General features: G+C 43.5%; 1 protein-coding gene across 1 annotated transcript in view; it reads right to left on the bottom strand.

The window, feature by feature from the left end:
• The window catches only part of add3a (adducin 3 (gamma) a), a 133,381-nt gene that overhangs the window by 100,434 nt on the left and 23,924 nt on the right, over positions 1-9,023 (bottom strand). Inside the window, exon 2 of the mRNA XM_080453841.1 lies at positions 5,790-5,842. The gene's annotated coding sequence lies outside the window, so the exon portion shown is untranslated. The remainder of the gene's footprint in view (positions 1-5,789; positions 5,843-9,023) is intronic.

Here is a 9,023-nt window from a genome sequence, read left to right as displayed (position 1 = left end):
AGAGCAATGAGGGCAGACAGCAGGAACACTATGCTATTGTCATGCCAGCTCCCTCTCCGCCACTGCCACGTCAAAGTGGCATTGGAGGACACGGCTGAATTTATGCACACATCAAAGTATCACAGTCAGTCATTCCTGGAGGGAGGAGCAAGGGACACAGCAAGGTGGACGTGAATGGAAGGCTGCCAGGTGGTTAAGACACTTAAATAAAGATGTTTTTGTTTATTTATTATTAGGCTCCAAATTGTACAGAATGCTGCTGCTATATTTTTAACTAAAACCAGGAGAAGAGAACATACTGTATATTGCAAAAAATTTAACTTCCGCACAATGGTTGGTCTGTTTTAGGATTGATTACTGATTACTTTTTGCACTTCATGATTACGTTTTTGAGTTATTAACTCCTGCAGCCTGAGGTTCTCATGCTGGTTGTTCCTGAGTCCAGGCTGAAGACAAAGGGTGACCGTGCCTTTGTTGTCGGGGCTCCTCGACTCTGGAATGACCTGCCTGAGGAGCTCAAGCTTGATAAGTCACTGTTTTCTCTTCTTATTACATCTCAAAATTAACTTTTTTGATTGATGATTACATGATTTTTGTGACATTACAATAATGATTTTAATAATTTTACAGGTCCAAAATAATGGTTTTGTTTACATCTGTAAGCTGACAGCCAAGGCAGGCGCCACATTGCAGGATTGCAAAGTGCATGAATGCTGCCTTAGATGTGACTCAGGGAAATAAGGAACCTTATGCCAACTTTATGGAGTGTGACATCTAGTGGCTGACTGTTGTCTAGACTAGAGCACCTTAATGCTGTAACTCAACACTGCACATTACATTTTATACGTCGTGCCTTGTTTTCTTATCATGTTTTAATTATTTTATTTCTTCATTCATTTTCATCAGTTTTATGTAAAGCACTTAGTAACTTTGTTTAGAGCTACAGAGTATAAATTAAGTGTATTATCATAAAGTTGATTATGTCTCTCTAGACTGCCAGAGAAAATATGGGTGTGGCGAGTGAACATGGACAATGTTCTCCCCTCCCTCAACTACCGCTGAGGTCACCCTAAGCACCTTCCCATAAGCCCCCGTTGTTCCTGACAAGCTGCCCAGTGGCCAAATGTAGAAGGATGAGATAATACTGGGTAGCTGCTCTTGATTGTCAATGTCACGCAGAAACAGGGTGCTGCTGAAAAAAGCACTATACAGTAAAATCCTGACCGTAACTCTGAGTGTGTAAAACACGTGGGAGAGAGGATAAAGTATAAAAATGTACCCTTGGGAAGTATGGTTGGAAAGAAGACACAGAAACTAGAAAAAGTCAGGTAGGTTATTGTGGGCCAGCGAGGTTCAAAATTCGTCAATCAGGATGGAATATGAAAATTCGGACAGTCTGTCTTGATCACATGACTACAGAGATAATGTGTACCGATTTGCGTGTTGTTTGGACAAAATCTGTCCAGTTATAGGTAAAAAAGGTTATAGGTAAAAACACAAATCGGGCTGTTATAGCGCCACCATAAGGCCGATTCAAAATTATAGTTTTTATTCCCTGCGATCAGCACTCTGAACAACTTGAAACAGGCACTGTATTCTGACCTGTTAACACTGGTCTGGTCAGTTGTAGTTTAAACCGTGGGTGTTAGTAAATGTGTTTTTAATATGCACTGCTGAGCCTAGTAGTCAAAGACACATTTCTCTTACTTGTGACAGACAATAAAGTTATGTTGAATCTAGTCTTTGCAGCAGGGGGCATGTTTCAGTGTGGACACCCTCACAACCCTGGAGAATGTCTGGTTTGTTTGTTCCCCCTCTCTCTCCTCTCCTGGATATTAGTCACATTAGACTGCCTTACAGGAATGGAATACATTAACGAGAGAGAGAGAGAGAGAGAGGGGGGGGGGGGGAGAGGGGAGGGGGGGTAAAAGAGAGAGGACGAAAGGCCATGGATATCTTGTTGGATGGACCACTTTTTGTTCGTCACTAGATGTATTGACGGACATTACCACTCGTAAAGCCCTGTTATACAGTTCGCCTACTTAGTGAGCTTGTAAATCTGTTATTTTAGGTGTACGACACAGCGTGCAACCAACCAAGTATAAATCAGGCATTAGATCCCTGCTGCTAACAGGGCTAAAAATCCAAACTTACAAACCACTGAGAAATGGGGGTGTTGTGGATGTTATACTTATCTGACCATAGTTAACTCGCATTAATCGCAGCAATACTTTACTATGACACAAAGGAATGAGCAGGCACAATGTCTATTTCTTCTACAAACCAACAATCAGGACAGGATATAGTAAATCACACAGTGAACTATGCAACTCATTAACTGGATTATGACATCAGTCATTAATCTACTTTCTGTTGCCGTTCAGTAATTTATAAATGGAGCTTAGCCAGATGGCTTAGTTGTCATTTTCCCTCCAAATTGCATGTACGTGTATAAATCACAAAGCATATAACATCATTAGCGTCCAATGAGAGGGACATTATTATGAAACAAAAGAGTCAGACACTAATCAACAGAATGTGGCTGGCAGTTCTTCAAACAAGATTATATTAGATTAGAGAATTTTTATATCCTCAGCGAGGACATTTCATAGTCCAAACATAGAGTATGAATACATATACTGTACACACAACAAATTAACTTTAACACAATTCAAGTAAAGTTGTAAAGGCGGACAGTGCCGGACACGCATTCAGGAACATCCGTTTTACATGCAGTCTACGCCAAATGTTATTTTCAAATGCTCCACCCTTCTCCAGCCCAACATCATAAATGTTTTCCATTTCCTAAGCACAGCGATGTGCCTCTGGTCAGTGTGATACATGCTGAAAGTGAATGTTTGCTAGGACTGGGAAATAGGCCTATGGACAAAATCAAATATCACAATTACCAAATACCTCAATATCGGTATTGTGACAATAACATTGTACTGTGATGATTTAAAATGTTTTTTAATATTTCAAAAAAAGTACATCTACAAGCTCACAACGTGTGCTTGTAGATCGGCTATTGTTGCTACGTTTGTCACTTATGCTATATCACCAGCCCCCTTGCTAGGCTTTAAATCTCTATAGATGAAGATTATTATTCTTCAAAATAACAAAATTCATTTTCCAGACTGTTTCCAGCCCTGTGTGAGAATCCCGATAAGTCAGAGAGAACAAAGTGTCCAGTCGAGGGTATTGCATAAGCAGTACACACACCACAGTATAACCGACATGTACGTATACCTGCATCAGCTACAGATACAGTACACAATATGTACAGTATGTCAAGGTCTGAGTGATAATCTTTTAGAGTACATTCATTCAGCCACTAACCTTGGCAAGTTAAGGTCCCCGCATGGGGACACGGTGCAGCGATAGGGGGAACGCCAGCTGTGGCCTGGCTTACTTTGCAACACCATCCCCAGAGGTATTTGACATAATAAGACACGTCAGCAAGTGTCTCTGTATTGTTCCCTGGCCCAGCGGCCTCCTGTCCTGGGCAGGAGGCCAACCTGGGCTGGGACTAGTGGGTAGACAAGAGAGATGCTCTAAAAACTATCCCACCGGAGAGACATACAGTATATGGAAAGAGAGAGACAATGACAAAGGCAGAAAGAGGGGACAGTCCTACACAGTAAAACCCTCAGTGTTCATTTAAAGCTGCAATCCTGAACAGATTTGAATGAGAACAACTTTATTTTGACCAATCCTGTATGGAGTATTTATAAAGTGTAGACTTTCTTTTTTTTGAGCCGATCTACAAGCCGATCTACAAGCTCACAATACGTCGCATTGCGACGCATTGTGAGCTTGTAGATCTGCTACTTTTGGCTAACATTCCCCCCAGAATATAGACACTAGGGTTCAAGTGGTTAATCCAATCTAACTAGCAAATCTGCAGTGGTTGGACATGGTCTCTCTATCCTTTGAGACAGGGGTTTTCAACCGACTGAGGTATTGCAGGTGGTCCCTGGCCAAGCATTCAGAAAAAAAATATTTTTATTTATTAAAAAAAAAAACTTTACATTTTTTTTGTTTCTTGTTTGTGAATAATTAGTTGAATCTAACTTTTTTTTCCGTTATTTAAAAAAAAATAAGTTACAGGAGTTCTTACTGTATGGTGTGTGTGATATGAAATGTGAGCTTAGTTTGAGATACTGTATATAGGCCCTGGTGTTGGGTAGGCCACCTACTGGCTGACAAGTAGTGCTGCCTGAACCTCAGATTTACAATGTCTCCCCTGGCAAAAGAGGGGATTGCATCTTGGATGAGCGGTAGATGAATGGTCTTCCACGCAGGAGAGGACTGCAGCATTAACTCTGACAGTGCACAAATGCAACCAAATAGACCCCTAAATGTCCATTTGGTTACATTTGTTCACTCTCAGGTGGATAACATTATCACTGAGGATTTGACTGTTGAGTATTAAGACAAAATAGAGGGGTGAGGAAACGGGTAGAAAAGAAAGGGAGAGTGTTTGAAAGAAGGAATGAAGGGGAGAGTGGCTAAATGAAACACCACCAACTGCTCTGGTGTCACTATGGACAATCTAACAGGTCGAAAGGGATTATCACAGCACTGTAAATGTTATTACACTGTAGCAAGTGAGACTTTGCAGGCTTCAAGTACAGTTGACGAAAAGTACGCGAAGGGGAGCGTTTCAGGAGGAAAAAATGGAAATGAGGTGTGGCAGCTGTGGTCGGTGGCGTGTTCGCGTGCAGGAAATGCAATTAAATGTCTCATGTCCCGGAGGGCTGGCGGTGAAATAAGCAGGTGTTTTCTCACTATCTTACTGTTATGTGGACGGGATAACAACAGTCTACTGTTTCCCCCCACTGAATTGGACAAAACATCAGCTTGAAGATTTAGTAGCGGCTAAAGTAGCGGTGTGAGATTTTAAATGCAAGTGTAGGAAGGGTGTAGCGGTTAGAAAAGACAGCGGTTGGAAATGTGAGCTTTAGAAAAAGGCCAGCTAAAGGTTCTGCTGGTTCACCGTCATTCCTTGACATGTAGTGACACTTGACCCCACATTCCTTTGAATCAGGAGCGGTGGCACGGCAACAGAAAACTACGCTGAATGACATTAAGCGAAAGTTAGGGTATAGTTTCTGGTGCCTGGGGGAGGGGACATTGCTTTTACTGCTGCACCCAGTAGATGACTGCTCAAACCGGCGACATTACGATTCCCAGACGGCCTCTCTACCCACACAGCTATAGCCGTCCCTCTAACTCTGGGAGTTCAAGTTAAGACCCTTTTGGGTCCATGTTTACACTCCCAGAGTTGGTGGTTTCATCCATCATGCTGTGTGTTCTTAATAAACAGAGGACAGTAAGTCATCGTATGATGAATGTGAACGATCCTTGGTCACTTCTCCCGACCACAACGGAGAGGGAAAAAAAAGAGAGCAAGACAAGCCTGTCACCGTTTCCCCTACGGAATCACTTCCAGACCAGTAAAACGTCTGGCCAGGACAGACCCATTAGGTTACCGCTGACTAAATCCATGTCATTTGTTCAAGGTTTTCCAAAAAGCGGTCACTCATTTATTTTACTTGTCCTTGAAAGGAGTACGGAGGAGCAGAGAGACTGACGGGAACTCTCCACTCCACCTCAAAGCTTACAGGCTACATTTGATACCACTCTAGTGCTTCCCTCGCTGAAAAGGAGTATGAATGTTAATGGTGTCAAATAATACTCTGGTCAGTTGCCGTGTTGACCCAATCAACAGGTGCTTTACTAGTTTAAGTCGCTAAAAGGTAGTTTGTTGATGTTGTAATCCTTACCTCTCAGGGGATGGATGCCTGATCCGGTTCTACAGTTAATGCCGTCTCAGCAGCTGGGATGAAAACAGACAAAACACATGATTACTCTCTGCATCCTGGTCTTCTGAGGCATGCTCTGTGGGGCGGATACTGCAATCCAATAAAAACGCATGTCCACATTATATTTTCTGTCTGAGGCTCAGCACTTTGAAAACAGACAGTGTAACAATTAGATGCAGACACGTTTGGTTTAAATATCCGTATTTGAAGTCTTTCGTACAGACGAAAAACACAAATTAGGCATGAAGAAGCTAAATGAAAGGGGAGTCTTCTCCCTGTAGTCTCGCCAAGGGCAGCGTGAAGCCTTTTCATTTGCTTTGGAAATATAGTTTACATACAACACAGACTAATCAAAATGTAAAAAAAATAGAATGATACTACAGTAATCATTCGTGTTTTTGTTTATGTGAAGGCCTGACTTGAATTTACCCATGTGTCAAAGTTCGAGTAAAATTCTTTCCTAAGTACCTAATCAACTAGCTGATGATGGAGATGTAAAAACATTGGTCTTCCGAATCCCACACATTATTTCCAGGAGGAGATTCTGTTGGAAATGGTCTTAATTCATTCTCTCTCTCCAAAGGGTTACTTCATCCATTTGTAACTCTGAGAGGGTACAAATGTAACCAAATGATCCTCTGATCCATTTGGTTATATTGGTACCCTCTCAGAGTCACATTAAGCTGACGCTGAGGATTTGACTGTGTATATGAGCCAAAGAGGTGTGTACGAGTGGTCACGTGTGTGCGTGGAGGTTTCTCTACGTGTGTGTTCTCCTCTACAGTTTCCATTATGGGAGTGGGCTGGGTCTGAAATTGTACAGCAGGGCTGTATAGGCAGCCTGGGGGACTTGACCTGCCCTTGATAGCCATCTCTGTCATCTGCACAAACACCAACTGTGTCAACAGTAGGGAAGACGGCTCCCAATAGAAGCCCATAACTGACTGTACATGAGGGCTACGGGCAGCACGTCACGTGTGTTATTACTAACGGTGCTAACGCCCACATTCCAACTTAATGATAATTGGCTATTAGGAAATATGGAATTTCAAAGAGACGTGCCATTCCATTGCACGGCTGCCTCAGATGTATTTGAACATATAGCATGCCATTTAGTGGAGCCTTTTGTCATACATACCTAGCTGTACAAAGTGCAGACAGAGGCCTAACATGCTGCAGGGGTATTCCTGCATAGAGGAATCCCCCCCTCCACATTCCAAGATTCTAATAAAGAAAATGCAAACCATTTTTGTTCATTGAGGTTTCTACAAGCATAATAGTCATTTTTGTTTATCTAACAATCATAAATAACAGGAAAATACATAGATTTCTGTCAAATAAGGTAACTGCCTTTACTGCTGCACACAGTTGTCTCCCGGCGTGTACGGATCATGACACTGTCGTGGGTCAAGTCACCCCCCAAAGGCCAATTCTGAGCAAGGAAAAAACCCTGCACGCTAGATGCTATGTCATTTGTTATTATGACCACATGTACAAATGTAGCTGAAGGCTGAAAAGGCACAGTCTGTACTGGAGTCAATGGGTGTTCAAGCCTAGCCTGATTATCAGGCTGAAGCGTGAGTCCACAGAGGGTGGGCGGGGTCTATGATCTGGAGCCAGGCTAGTTCAAGAGCCCTTAGCATCGATCTACAGTGACATGCTGATCATGACTCGTCTCGTACAGAGAGAGACCTTGGAACAACAAACATGTGTTTGTGCCTCACATCGCATTTGCATTATGTGGCTTCGGCTTCATTTGCCCTGAGTGAACTATACTGCAGGCAGACAAAAAGGGAGACCAGCACACTTACATAACATGTCCTGCTGACAGTGTGTTTGTCTGTAGTGTTCTGAGACTGATGCCTCATCGGCGACGTAGCTATGCCCCCATTACCCTAATTATATAAACCCACAGCCCAATTCATCTTAAAAGTCCTCCTACCAAAACCAATTTGGCTACTGCTGTAAAATCCCACTTCATAAGGGGTGTATGTGTGTGTGGAGGGGGGGGGGTATAGCTGGGTATAATCTCTGTCAGACAGGGAGCACTTCCAGGTCGTCAACTTTTGAGCTTGGAATTCAAGACTGGCAATAAGGCACACTGCTTCATTAAAAAAGGAAAGACGGGGCCGATGTTAATTCGCTCTGCTTCTTCACATTGGGCGAACCCCCTCCCCCCCACCCCCACCCCACCACACATCTCATTAATTGGATTTGTTCAGGGGGGCTCAGATATACGCTGTGACAGCAACGCCACCCAGGGTCACGGATGGAGGAGACACGGTCTCCACAGATGTGAAGCGGTTGGTGGACATCGTGTACATGCCCCACGCCACTGGCCTTTTTCTGCTGATTGTTGACTTGTTACATAATCTCAGGATTTGTCCCGTTAGTGCTAATGAGGATAATTAGAAGATGAAGGAAGGAAGGCAGAGAATAGGGAGAGAAAAGGGAAGAGGGAAATAGAGATAGAGTGGGAGGAGTGAAAGGGATCAAGACAGCTGATGATGAGCAGAGCCTAAAAATGAAGCTTCAATAAAGGGGTCAAAGTATGTTCCTCGGTAACCAGCCCAGTTTGTGTATCGGAAGTCATTCACTGTGACAGAAAAGGCAGACCCAAGGACAAATGAGAGCAAGACAGCCTGTCAGGAGAGTGTTCACTGAGCAGGAAACATCAGCAGACAACATTCTCTGCATGAGTGACAACTTGTTAAATCATTGTCAACTGCATTGTTGAAGATAACATGGAGGGGTACAGAGCCCTGGGGGAGAGCTTCTTAGAATGGAGGGCAAACTACTACCTTCAGCTCAACTCAGGCAAGACCAAGGAGCTGGCGGTCGGGTGGACTACCGAGAGAGCAAGAAGAGATCCCCCAACTCCCATCACCACCATCCGAGGGGAGGAGGTGGAGATGGTGGACATCTACAAGTTCCAGGAGTACACATGAACAATAAACTAGACACGACTGACAACTCTGAGGGCCTCTACAGTAACATTAACACAAGCCGAGCAAGCTGATGAGGAAGGCTATCTCTGTAGTTAGGACAATCTGGAGGTGGTTGCAGAGGGGAGGATAGAAACCCCCCCTGATGAACCCCTCTTCTCACCCCTTCTATGATGAGCTAGCCTCTGCACAAGACTGAACAACTCGGTCAGTACTTTGTCCTGGTAGCCCTTAAGGTATATATGTCCCC

Source organism: Gymnoscopelus braueri (genome assembly GCF_963280865.1).
Source record: "Gymnoscopelus braueri genome assembly, chromosome: 2".
Lineage (NCBI taxonomy): Eukaryota > Metazoa > Chordata > Actinopteri > Myctophiformes > Myctophidae > Gymnoscopelus > Gymnoscopelus braueri.
This window is presented reverse-complemented; position numbering and strand designations above follow the sequence as displayed.